The sequence below is a fragment of the Alligator mississippiensis genome, chromosome 3 (assembly GCF_030867095.1).
Source record: "Alligator mississippiensis isolate rAllMis1 chromosome 3, rAllMis1, whole genome shotgun sequence".
Taxonomy (NCBI): domain Eukaryota; kingdom Metazoa; phylum Chordata; order Crocodylia; family Alligatoridae; genus Alligator; species Alligator mississippiensis.
Window position 1 is genome coordinate 4594874 of NC_081826.1, and position 12477 is coordinate 4607350.

The window sequence follows — 12477 nt, forward strand, 5'->3', positions numbered from 1 at the left end:
CTGCTGATCCAATCACAGAAAGGAGGAAATAAGGTTTCAAAGGATATCAAGGGCTTATCAGCTGTCCCACCCTCATCATGGTGTCCTGTGACCAGTGGGGTAAGTCACTCATCGTGGTGTCCTGTGACCAGTGGGGTCCCCCAGGGCTCTGTCCTTGGACCCATACTGTTCAATATCTTCATTAACCATGTGGACACTGGAGTCAGAAGCGGACTGGCCAAGTTCGCCGATGACACCAAACTTTGGGGCAAAGCATCCATGCCAGAAGACAGGCAAGATGATCCAGGCTGACCTGGACAGGCTCAGCAAGTGGGCGGACGAGAATCTGATGGTGTTCAACGCCGATAAATGCAAGGTTCTCCACCTTGGGAAGAAAAACCCGCAGCATCCTTATAGGCTTGGCAGTGCTATGTTGGTTAGCACTATGGAAGAAAGAGACTTGGGGGTCAACATTGACCACAAGATGAACATGAGCCTGCAATGCAATGCTGCGGCTAGTAAAGCGACCAAAACGCTGGCTTGCATCCATAGATGCTTCTCAAGCAAATCCCGGGACGTCATTCTCCCCTTGTACTCGGCCTTAGTGAGGCCACAGCTGGAGTACTGCATCCAGTTTTGGGCTCCACAATTCAAAAAGGATGTGGAGAAGCTTGAGAGAGTCCAGAGAAGAGCCACGCGCATGATCAGAGGTCAGGGAAGCAGACCCTACGATGACAGGCTGAGAGCCCTGGGGCTCTTTAGCCTGGAAAAGCGCAGGCTCAGGGGTGATCTGATGGCCACCTACAAGTTTATCAGGGGTGACCACCAATATCTGGGGGAACGTTTGTTCACCAGAGCTCCCCAAGGGATGACGAGGTCGAATGGTCACAAACTACTGCAAGATCGTTTCAGGCTGGACATAAGGAAGAATTTCTTTACTGTCCGAGCCCCCAAGGTCTGGAACAGCCTGCCACCGGAGGTTGTTCAAGCGCCTTCATTGAACACCTTCAAGATGAAACTGGATGCTTATCTTGCTGGGATCCTATGACCCCAGCTGACGTCCTGCCCTTTGGGCGGGGGGCTGGACTCGATGATCTTCCGAGGTCCCTTCCAGCCCTAATGTCTATGAAATCTATGAAATCTATACTCCCCTAACCACTTCCCAGTGAGTTTCCTTATCCCAATCATCCATCCCCAGCCCGTCTGTCTCCACCAGAGTCCCATTCTCCCCTAGCTTGGGTCTCTGGCCCTGCTGTTGTTCCTCTTCTAAAGCCTCCAGTCCCCTTACCCAGTCGTCCCATTAAGAGTCCCATTCCCTGCTTGTTCCTCCCATCCTAAAACTCCATTCCCCCCAGTTCAGTCCCTGTGATCCCTTTGCTCCATTCCTCTCACCTGTAAGGCCCCAAAGCTGCCATCTCCTCTGCTGCCCTCAGAGCAACTCCGCTTCTGTTGGGCACGTGTAGCATCACAAATAGAGGCGAAGCAGCAACCTCTCAGTGGCACCCCAGGTCTAAGAGGGGTCACCCACAGGAATCCTTGCTTACTCTCCTAAGTCACGTTGGGCTTGGCAGGAGGTAGGAGAAGCCCAAAGCAGAATATGTGGCCAAACTTGGCATTTTTCTGGGTTTTTTTAGAGTCTCAGGGTTTTTGGCAGGGATGGAGCATGGCTGGGCCTGAGATTAGGAACGCCATCCCCCTACTGAACATTACCCATCCTGGCTGGCTGCTGGCCCCGCCTGCCCCTCTCCTGGGGCAAAGCAGGTGAGGATTGCCCTTGCCAGCTGAACACTACTCTCAGGAGGGGAAGGCAGACTAGAGGCAAGCCAAAGTAGGAAGAGCCCAGCAGCACAAGGAGGCTATCTGAAAGTCTCTGCTGCCTATCATTAGGAAGCTAGCAGTCCCAGCTGGGACCCAGGGGATTGTCTCCAGCTGCTCATTTAAGGGCCTACCCTATAGCACCTGCCTATTGCTGGGCTTCAAATTGAGAGTCCAGTCTGCCAGCGACCCCAGGCCTGCTTGCTGCTTGCTTCAGCCCTCATCTTTGCCCCCTGCCTTGGTGCTGGGATACCAATCCCCATTCCTGACCATGCCTCATCTCTTGGTTTGGGGTGCTGATAGAGGCTTGTCTCCTGGATTACTGTTTCCAACTTTCAATTTAGGGTCTCATCTTTACTGTAATTCTGCCAAGCATCTCAGATTTGCTTCTTGCTTCTGTGTCTTGGCTTTTGACCTTTGATTCTTGACTGCTGCCTGGCTTCTGACCAAATGTTAAGGCCCTTGGCGGTAGGATGAGCTCCTTTAACAGACCACAGCTCTGCCTCTTCCTCCCCCTTCCTCTTTGCCTTGCAACGCCTGGCCTGAGAAGGACAGAGGCTGCCAGAAGCAGTTGCAGCCTGGCCCGGAAGGGCAAAACCCTCTACAGATACTATCACCCAGGCTAAGAGAGGGGATAAAGACCCCGCTGGGAGCAGGAATGAGGCTGGGGGTGGTGGAAGTAGAAATGTTGAGTTGTGCTGAGAAATGAAGAAAAGGACTGATTGCAGGAATGGGACTGGGGGGGCAAAAGTGAGGAGAGCTGGGGGGCACCATGCAGACGTGGCAGGTAAGGGACAAGCAAAGCTGATACAGGGGAAAGAACAGGTGACTGAGACCAGCATGAGGCAGCCTTGGAAAAAGCAAAATGAAGACGTAGGCAGAATCCTAGCCATGAGAGCACTGCAGGTTTAGCTTAGCAAAACCGAAGCAGAAAGGGAATATGATTGCTGTCTGTAAACACAGCAGGGGGTGACACCAGGGAAGAGCCAGAGCTATTGATGTTGAAAGATAATGTTGGTCCAAGAACAAATGCATCTAAGCTAGCCATCAAAAATATTTAGGCTGGACTTTAGCCAAATGATTTCTAACTATCAGAAGAGTGAGGGTCTGGAACAGGCCTCCAATAGGAGTAGTGGAGGCAAGAAAAGCTAACTGGTTTGTACAATGGGGCTTGGTGCATTTATGAAGGGAAGGATGCCACTTGGTTACCTGAAGTAGCAGGGGAGTGGACTCGATGACTCAGGAGATCCCATTTGGCCTTAAGGTTTTATGATAACAGGATTGATTTGCAGGTGGAGGTGAGGGATTAATTGCTGGGTAGAAGACAATCTGGTGGGGAGAAGAATTCATGTAGTGCCTAATGGTCAATAATTTCTCTCAGTAAAACTAAGTCTCTCTCTCTCACACTCACACGCACACAAATGCATACACACATATGGAGACACAAACAGTCACACACACACAAATGCATATACACATATGTGCACACAAATGCATACACACATATAGATTCATAGATGTTAGGGTCGGAAGGGACCTCAATAGATCATCGAGTCCGACCCCCTGCATAGGCAGGAAAGAGTGCTGGGTCCAGATGATCCCAGCTAGATGCATATCCAGCTGGGATCCATATGGGCACACAAACATATGTACACACACACAAATGCATATGCACATATGCGCACACAAACATATGCACAAACACAAATGCACGTACACATACACACCCACCCATCCACACACACACAAATGCATACATGCACACACAAACACATATGCACACACACATGCACATATAAAATGCACATGTACACACGTACAAATGCACACATGCACACACACACACGGTATAGATAGGGGAAGTTTAAAAGAAAGAAGAAGAAGGGTTGTTTTATGGTCTGGGTTATTGATTTTTCTATCTCCTAGTCAAAAATCCTGGAAGTCAGGAGAAGTCCCAGAAGACTGGCAGGGAGATATATCACACACATCTTTAAAAAGGCAGGAAAAAAGAAGACAGAGGGAATTATAAAGTGGTCAGGATATTGTTAGTACCTAGAAAGATACTAGAGCATATCATGAAGGAATGTGTTTTTAAGCATCTAGAGAATAAGGAAGTGAAAAAGAACGGCTACAGTGGGTTGGTTAAGAGCAAGTCATGCTTAACCAAACTGATTTTATTCTACGACAAGGTGATAGGCTTTGTGTATCAGGGGAGAAAAGAGGAAATGATATACTCAGCTTTAGCAAGGTTTTAGGCATAGTTTCCCGTGATATAAAGTAAGCTAAGGGAATCTGATCTAGATGAACCACTATGGAGCAGGTACATAATGGGTTACCTAATTATGTCAGGTATGGTCATGAATGGCTCAATGTCTAATGGGAGGAGGTATCAAACGGCGTTCCCCATGGGCCTGAGTTTGGTACTATTTAATATCCTCGTTTACTATTTAATATCCTCACGAAAACCTTGGAGAATGAAACAGAGAGTACACTGAGTAAATCTGCTGATGGCACCAAGATGAGTAGAGTAGCAAACGCTTCAGAAAGCAGTATTAGAAACCAAAATGACCTTGATAAATTGGGTAAATGGTGTGAAATAATTTGAATGGAACTCAGCAAGGGCAAGCACATAGAGCTGGTTTGGGAGAAAACAATCAAATACAAAATGGGGAGGAACTGGCCAAGCCGCAGTCCTGCAGAGACGGACTTGGGGGTTGAAGTGGACCACAAACTGAATAAGCTGGTATTGTTATATTTGCAGAAAACCCAATATCTTCCTGGACTCCATGAACAGAAATGTTGCATGCAAGCCACAGGAAGCAATTCTCCCTCTCTAGTCCCCAGCGGTGAGGACTCACCTGGAGGATGGCACCCAGGGTTGAGCTCCACACTGCAAACAAAATTGTGGACAGACTGGAAAGGGCCCAGAAGAGAGCATCAGAAATGATTAGAGGGCTAGGAAACAGGACCTATGAGGACAAAAATAGAAGATTGGATTATTTAGTCTAGAGAAGTAAAGACAGCGGAGATTTGATAACAGTCAGCAAATACACAGAGGATTTTCATAAAGAGGATGCTGATGAACCGTTCTGTGTCCACAGAGAACAGGGCAATGGGTAATGGTCTTATATTGCAAGATGGGAGATTTAGGTTGACTATTAAAAGGAAACTGGTTACCTCCAGAGGCTGTGCAAGCTTCATCATGGGCAGGTTTGGGGTTTTTTTCTGTGCAGATTAAACAAGCATTTTTCTGGTTCAGACAGCAATGATCCTGCCTGGAGCAGGGGTTTACGACCTTCCAGACTGATTTTTCTCTTTCATAACATTTTTGGGAGGGGTATTCATCCTTCTTTTTATCCCTTCAGGACACTACTGTGATTAGGTATCATATCTGGACTATGTGCACGGGATAGCATACTGGACACTTTATGAATGCCAAGCTCTTTGCGTAACTTGTAACTACACACATGGGTTGCTACTCATGCTTATATGGCTTTTTTAGTCCAAGAGTGTCTCTGCACTATTACGCTGTCTCCTTCTATTCCCCCTTACAACAGTCTTTTAACCTTAGTTCCCACCCCAAAGTTTCTAACACCGAAAGCCCTGACACTGGGTTGTGCTCTTTTATCCAGGTGGCTGATAGAAAGAGCAGAGACAAAGGTTGTATGTCCCACCCCGCCTCTGACCAACCCCACACTTTGAGAAAGTCTGAGTGACTGCAGACATCCGGAGACAAAACTCAGAAACCAAAGTTTCTTTCCCCAGGTTGCAGAGCTGTAGGAGCATTTAGGCAGAATCAGAATTACAGCTTTGAAACCAATGCATGATTAAAGCCAATCCTAAGGAAGGAAGTCCATGGTTAGGGTGGCAGGCTTGCACAGGAATGAAGTTGCAGATGACATTTTTTCGTTTTTAGAGGGCTAAAAAATAATGTCAATTTAGCTTACAATAGAAGTCACCCCTAACAATCAATCTTAGCTTTCGGATCCAGAGACTTCCAAGCACTTTAGAAAGAGGGAAACATCATTGCTCCCAGTATTGAGCAAGGTTAAAATCATGTAGCCAAGATCACACACCTGCTCCTCCAAATCCATCCTTCAACTTTGCCTCTGCAGTGACCCCTCTGCGTTTCTCCCCTTTGGCACTTGTTGGGGGAGTAACAAACGGTGACTTACGGACTTGATTGGAAAACCATTGAGTTGCTTCTTATCTAGCCTTCCCATTGCACTCGCACCCCATTTCTCCCTCCTGACCAGCTGGTGCATCCTCTGTAGCATGATGACTGGGAGCAATTCAGGTTGCTTGCTGTGCTCTTTGCTGTGTGCCTGCAAACACCAGGTACAGCAAAAATCTGATTTTTGAGCTGCGTTCCTCTGTCCTCTAATATAAAAGTCAGGGGAAATAACTGAGACTATAATGTGTGATAACAGTGCCTTACCCTAGCCACTCAGCAACTCTGCCTCCTTCCTGCATACTGATTTTTCAGGAGGCCTCAATGGACTCGGTTACTGGTACAGCATGGCCCTATACAAAGGCAAATTCTGAGGTCTTCAATTATTTCATTAAATAATTTAAATAAATTAAGCAATCAGCTTTTACTTAGGAAACTGAATTCTCTCTCTCTCTATATATATAAAAAAAAGAAGAAATAAAAAACAGAATCTATAAACCGAGGATTATACACTTGATTAGGAACGCTGGAAACCTTGTGAAAAAAATATATATCTGAGTGGAAGAGAGGGTGCAGAATCTCTTCTCCTGAATTGCACTCAACATACTTGAGCAGATCGGTAATGACAGCGCTGAACACAAATGGATGGTTAAATTAGATCAGATTATACAAACAAACCAGACAAAGGAAACGCATGGCTGTGATGCTGGTTCCATGCCTCGGATTAATGACAACAACAACAACATAAAAGCAATTAATTGAAATTAAAATTTACAAAAAAATGCCACTTGTTGGCACAGCTCTATGTGCAGAGGTGCATTTTGCTGGTAATGCACAAACCTGGGGAGCCTGGCATTCACGCCAGCAGACCAGGACAGGGATTCGATTTGATTAAAGCTTAATGATACCTGCTTATTGACCTGCCAGGAGGATTTTGGGACTGAATTAATTCATGGGAATGGTACAGGTGCAGCAGGACTCAAAACCTACCAATGGTGGTGGGTATCTATGCCTTACTTTCCATATGCATTAGGTTTGGGCTATAGTTTTGCAGTGCCAACTCCAGAGCAGAGATACCAGTGTTGCCAGCTCATAGACGGCTAGCAAGTGATTAATGCTGGTCTGGGGATAATATGGGTAAGCTCCAAGCAGGACCAGCCCCAACTACATCCCCCCAGCCAGGGCTTTGTCTACTCAGGTCTGAAAAACCTCCAAGGATGGAGATTGCACCACCTCTTTGGGTCACCTGTTCCAGTGCTTCACCGCCCTCCTAGTGAGAAAATTCTTCCAGCTATTTAACCGAAACCAAGTTTTGCTGCAACTTGAGCCCATTGCTCCTTGTTCTGTCATCTGCCCCCACTGAGAAGAGCCTCAATCAAGCCTGGAGGAGCAGAACTGATGGAGGCAGGGGAGGGGGGACCCGCTAGACCGATGGATGCGGGGCTGGGAGACTGGCACCAGTGATGTGAGGGGAGAATAGGGATGCCAAGTCTGAGGGGATGGACTTGAATGAAAGGCAGAATTTGTTCCTTGCTGAGACAAAGACTTGCAAAGGTAGGGGTGAGACCCTGCACAGTGCTACCAGACACAATTAATTGATTGTAAGGCTGGAAGGGACCTCAGAAGATCATCAGGTCCAATAACTTCCCTCCAATTCAGGGATGGGGGTGGGTGAGGTCCAAAATAAAAAAACAGATCAAAACAAACACAATATATTCTTGAATTGAAATACCTCATGATTCAGGGGTTAATCTCCTGATTTATTTTTCTTGCTCCAAGGTCAGATTTTTGATCTCCTGTGGCTGGCAATACTGCGTTACCTACAGGACTCATTGAATGCCTACCCCACTGGCTTGGACCATTGATGGTGGTTCATGGAGCGAGAAGAGGTGACTGGACATCTGGTTTGTTATGGTCTCTGTCCATCAGTGAAAGGCCCCAGGGTATGGATAGAAGAGGGGACCCAGCCCCTCTCCCCTCCAAACCCATCTGTGACTCCTCTCTCGGAGGCTGGCAGAGGGGTGACTGAGCTGGATACAGGCCTGATGAAAGGGGAAGCAGCAAGGACAAGGGAAACAAGGCAACCTGCAACTAAACAGCATGAGAGAGAGGGGAGCCATCTCTCAAGCCATTGAGTCACTCGAGCGAAGCGGTCATTGTGAGCTGACTGGCTGTTGGGCTCAAGCAAAAGGGTTCTCTTTTATCCCAACAGAAATGAAATCCAGCAACCATAGGCTGAGGCCAGTAGAATAATTTTCCTCCTGAAAGTGTGAGAACCTGTTAGCTGGGGCCACCCCTGGACCTGCCTCCTTCTTGGTTCACCCATTAGCCCTCAATAAACCAAAAAGGCTACAAGTGAACCCTGGCCTACAGGTTGCCACCTGCCTGCCTCCGCTGCAGGAACTGAAGGAGCATCCTAGGCACTAGGCCTGAAGAGCTCTAACCCAATATTGGATCTTGTCTTCAAAAGCCAAGAGTTACAGTGCTTTTCTTTTGCTGTAATGAAGCCATTGTACCCAACGAATATTTATGACCGTTTTCTCCTACCTAGTTAACACCTTCCTTCAGCCGGTTTGTCTAAGTATTTATTGGGATCCCATCCAGTGCTAGAGACTAAAGGTCCTAGGGGTTGCAACACCTCCAGCTCTTGCTCTCGATTTCTGGTATCTCTGGAACATGCGGCCAAGTATAACACCGACAAAGGTCTTACCTTCCATATACATTAGGTTTCAGCTATAGTTATGCAGTGCCAACTCCAGAGCAGCAACCCTACTAGGAGTGGGCAATTACAACCAGCTCTCAAGATGGCACAATGAACTGGGGCCTTGGGACCCTCCTTTCTGCGTGGGAGAGAGGAGCCGGATTGTCACATGGGCTCGTGGTATACAATCTCTAACATAAGACATCTTAGCCACCTTCTCCCTCTGGGCTTGCTCTGTTTGCCACACAGAGAAGGAAGTTTTCTTCTGTTCTTTAGTCACCCTTCAGACAGCATCACCTTAGTGGTGACTACTCACAATAAATGTATGACTCAAAGGGGGCTCGGGGCTTACTAGTACATGAACATGTAATGCTTCAGGGCTTGTAGACATAGTGGCTTTCTGACACAGGGTATCTTCAGCAGGTGTGAAAATTGTTGAGTATAGTTTCACCTTCCCACATTTTTAGGAATAAGGAGGGCTGGATAACCCTCCTTATATCTAAATGAAACCATTATAAGTCTATGATCCTTTTCTTGCCTTCATAGTTTCTTCCTACTAAGCATCTGCATTTTGCATGCCAGCTCTTTTGGTGTGGACAGCCAATAGCAAATGGGTATGAGTATGAGCCAGGCAAACTATATTTGCACGCCCTGACCTGTGCTTGCAAGGAATTTACCAGTACTGAATGGGAAAATCACTTCCTTATCTGCATTACTGAACAAAAAAAAAAACACCAATCCAAAAGGACAGCTCTGCAAATCAACAGCACAAAAATCTGCACTTCTGAGACAGAGGCGGCACGTTTTCGAAGCATGAGGCAGAGTATGAAAAAAAACCCAACCATGATTACCAAAATTAAAGGATTGCTACTAAAGTTTACCGCAAACTAATGGGTAGTAATAGCAAGAGATAAATGGATCAGTCAGAGGACCTAAGTGCAATCAGTGCAGTTATCAGTCACACTATCGGATATGGTTGCATGCAATTGCAAGGGACTGGGTATCCCTTTGCAGCCTGCGGTCCTATGCTCTTTGCTCGAAGCAGGAGGCACACAGCACTTAGAACAACAGGCATGGGTTGGGTGTTACTGAGAGCAGCATTTAGACACCATCTGTGATCTTTCAGCACCACTAATGGCCCTCGGCTTCATTTACTCAGATTTTACCGTTTCTTCCCCTATTAGCTAGAAGAGGTCATCCAGAGAATTCATCCTCTGGCTGGCACAAAGCCTAACTTGTGCTTCAACACCTAACGCCCATGGGATTTTAATAGGAGTGAAGCACCTAAATCCTTTTTGATGATCTGAGCCTAAGCTCTTTAAAACAGGGAGGAAGTCAACCTGTGTGATTGTACAGTCCTAAGTACTGGGTTTAAAAAAATAAGGGAATTAGACAAATTCATGAAGGCTGCAAACTGTTTTATGGACTAATCAGGGAAGTATCCTTTGAAACTCCTAAGCCAATGATGTTGAGGTCAGGGAGCGTGTGAGAGGGGATAGACCACTCTAGACGTACCTCATTCATATTCTCTACCTCTCAAAACATCTTCTATATACCACTGGTGGAGACAGGATACTAGGCTAGACCAGTGATCCATCTAGCCCAGTGAAGCACTTCTTATGTTCTTTTATTGGGACCCATATGCTGATTTAGGGCTGTATGCATAGTACTGTGATGACTTTTCATTCCCATCATTCATCTGACAATACAAGAGATTGACAAATATAATCAGTCTCAACAGGATACGAAGAAAATCTGGCCATAAGAGGTATGAGTCTGTCACCAGCTCTTTGTGATGGTATGATCTCAGTCGTAGGGGGAACACAGCATGGTGTATGTCGGGAAATGCTGTATTATAAGAACACGGGTCCTTCACAAAGGAACATGAATCGCTCCAAGGGCGCTTGTACACATTACCTGTTGCTTAGATAAAAGTCACAAAACGGCAGCAAAAATCGCCACTTTGTTAGGTTAGTCACATGTGAAAATACACATTGATGTCTTTTTATTGTGGTAGATTTTGATTTATCATGGTAAATTAGACAGCCCCCCCAGCATGTCTTATTTTTAGCGCGGCCAATTGTTCCAGCAGGATTATTTTTATTGTGGAAGTTTCATAACGTGTATTCTCACGCCAAGCTACTAAAAAAAGTGACAACTTTCGGAAGTTGCCGATGCCTTGATTTCAGTTAGATCTGCATTAGTGATTGTGTGCACCCAGATATCCTGAGTAGTGGAGAGAGTAATAATGACAATTACTGTAAGTTGTTAGTCTCAGCTAGTGGTTCAAATTCAACCTGGGCTAAAATATAACCATGGAAATAAAAAAAACACAAAGGAGACTGGTCCAATATCAGCAAAAATATTCAGACAACTCAATCATATAGTTCTTCTATTGTGTGCCACCTAGGATTTTGAAAAAAATTATATGGTAAAACTGGTAAAAAAACAATTCCTGACAATATTTCCCCTTCCAGTTAGAATAGGCAGATTTCTTGAAATAAGTGTTTAATGGGAACATATTTATTTTGACATATTATTTTTAAAGTTTTTAGTGGAATAGAATTGATATTTTGCAACATACTTTATATTTGCAATTTGTTTTATATTTTACAAAGTAAAAATAGACTAGAAAAAATTAACTCCAAAGCAAAATGAAATTTTGCCAATTAATTGAAATCAAATTTCATACATTTCATAGACATTAGGGGCTGTAAGTATGGTTAGGGTTCTTCCTACCAAGGTGCAGCACCTTTCACTTCTCTACATTGAAGGCCATCAGGTTTTGGCCGGCCCACCTTGACAGCGTGTCCAAATTAGCTTGTATCCCCAGCCTGTCCTGCAGTGTGATACCCTCCCATATAATTTGGTATCATCGGCAAACTTGGCCAGTTCGCATCTGACTCCCGAATCCAGATCATTAATGAAGATGTTAAAGAGTACTGGCCCAAGTACCAAGCCCTGAGGGACCCCACTGGTCACCCTGCGCCATGTTAATTTGCTCCCTTAACTAGTACTCTTTGGGTCTGACCCCGTAGCCAGTTGCCTGGCCATTGAACTGTATGATGATCAAGACCAGTTCCCCAGCTTAACCATGAGGACATCATGGGGAACTAGGTCAAAGGCTTTCTTGAAATCCATATATATGACATGCACATCATCTCCCTTGTCCAGGGCACATGTTACCTGGTCATAGAAGGAAATGAGGTTGGTCAGGCAAGACCTGCCAGTCACAAAGCCATGTTGGCTGCCATTCAGATGCTTACCTTCCATTAGACTGGTGTTAATGGATCCCTTGAAATTTTTTTCCAGGATTTTTTCCAGGGACAGATGTCAGACTGAATCGTCTATAATTCCCCGGGTCATCCCTCCTCCCTTTCTTGTAGATAGGGACCATGTTGGCTCTTTTCCAGTCTTCCATGACCTCGCCCCAGCACCACAAATTTTCAAATATCTCTGCCAAGGGAGATGCAATGATGTCTACCAGCTCCTTCAAGACCCTCAGGTGCATTCCATCTGAGCCCCTGGACTTGTGAATGTCCAGTTTCTCAAGGTGTTCCCTCACCTGATCCACATCGATTTTGGGCCCATCAGCCACTTCCAGAATGGTTTGCGTCCTTTCTGACAGTGTGATCCTCCTGGGAGGGTGAAAAACTGATGCAAAAAAGTCATTTAGGAGATTGGCCCTTTCTTGGGCATCGGATGTCAGTTCCCCCATTGGATCTTGCCGGGGCCCAGTGCTATCTTTGTTCTTTTTTCAACTTCCCACATATCTGAAGAAGGACTTTTTGTTGCCCTTGATTCCTGTAGC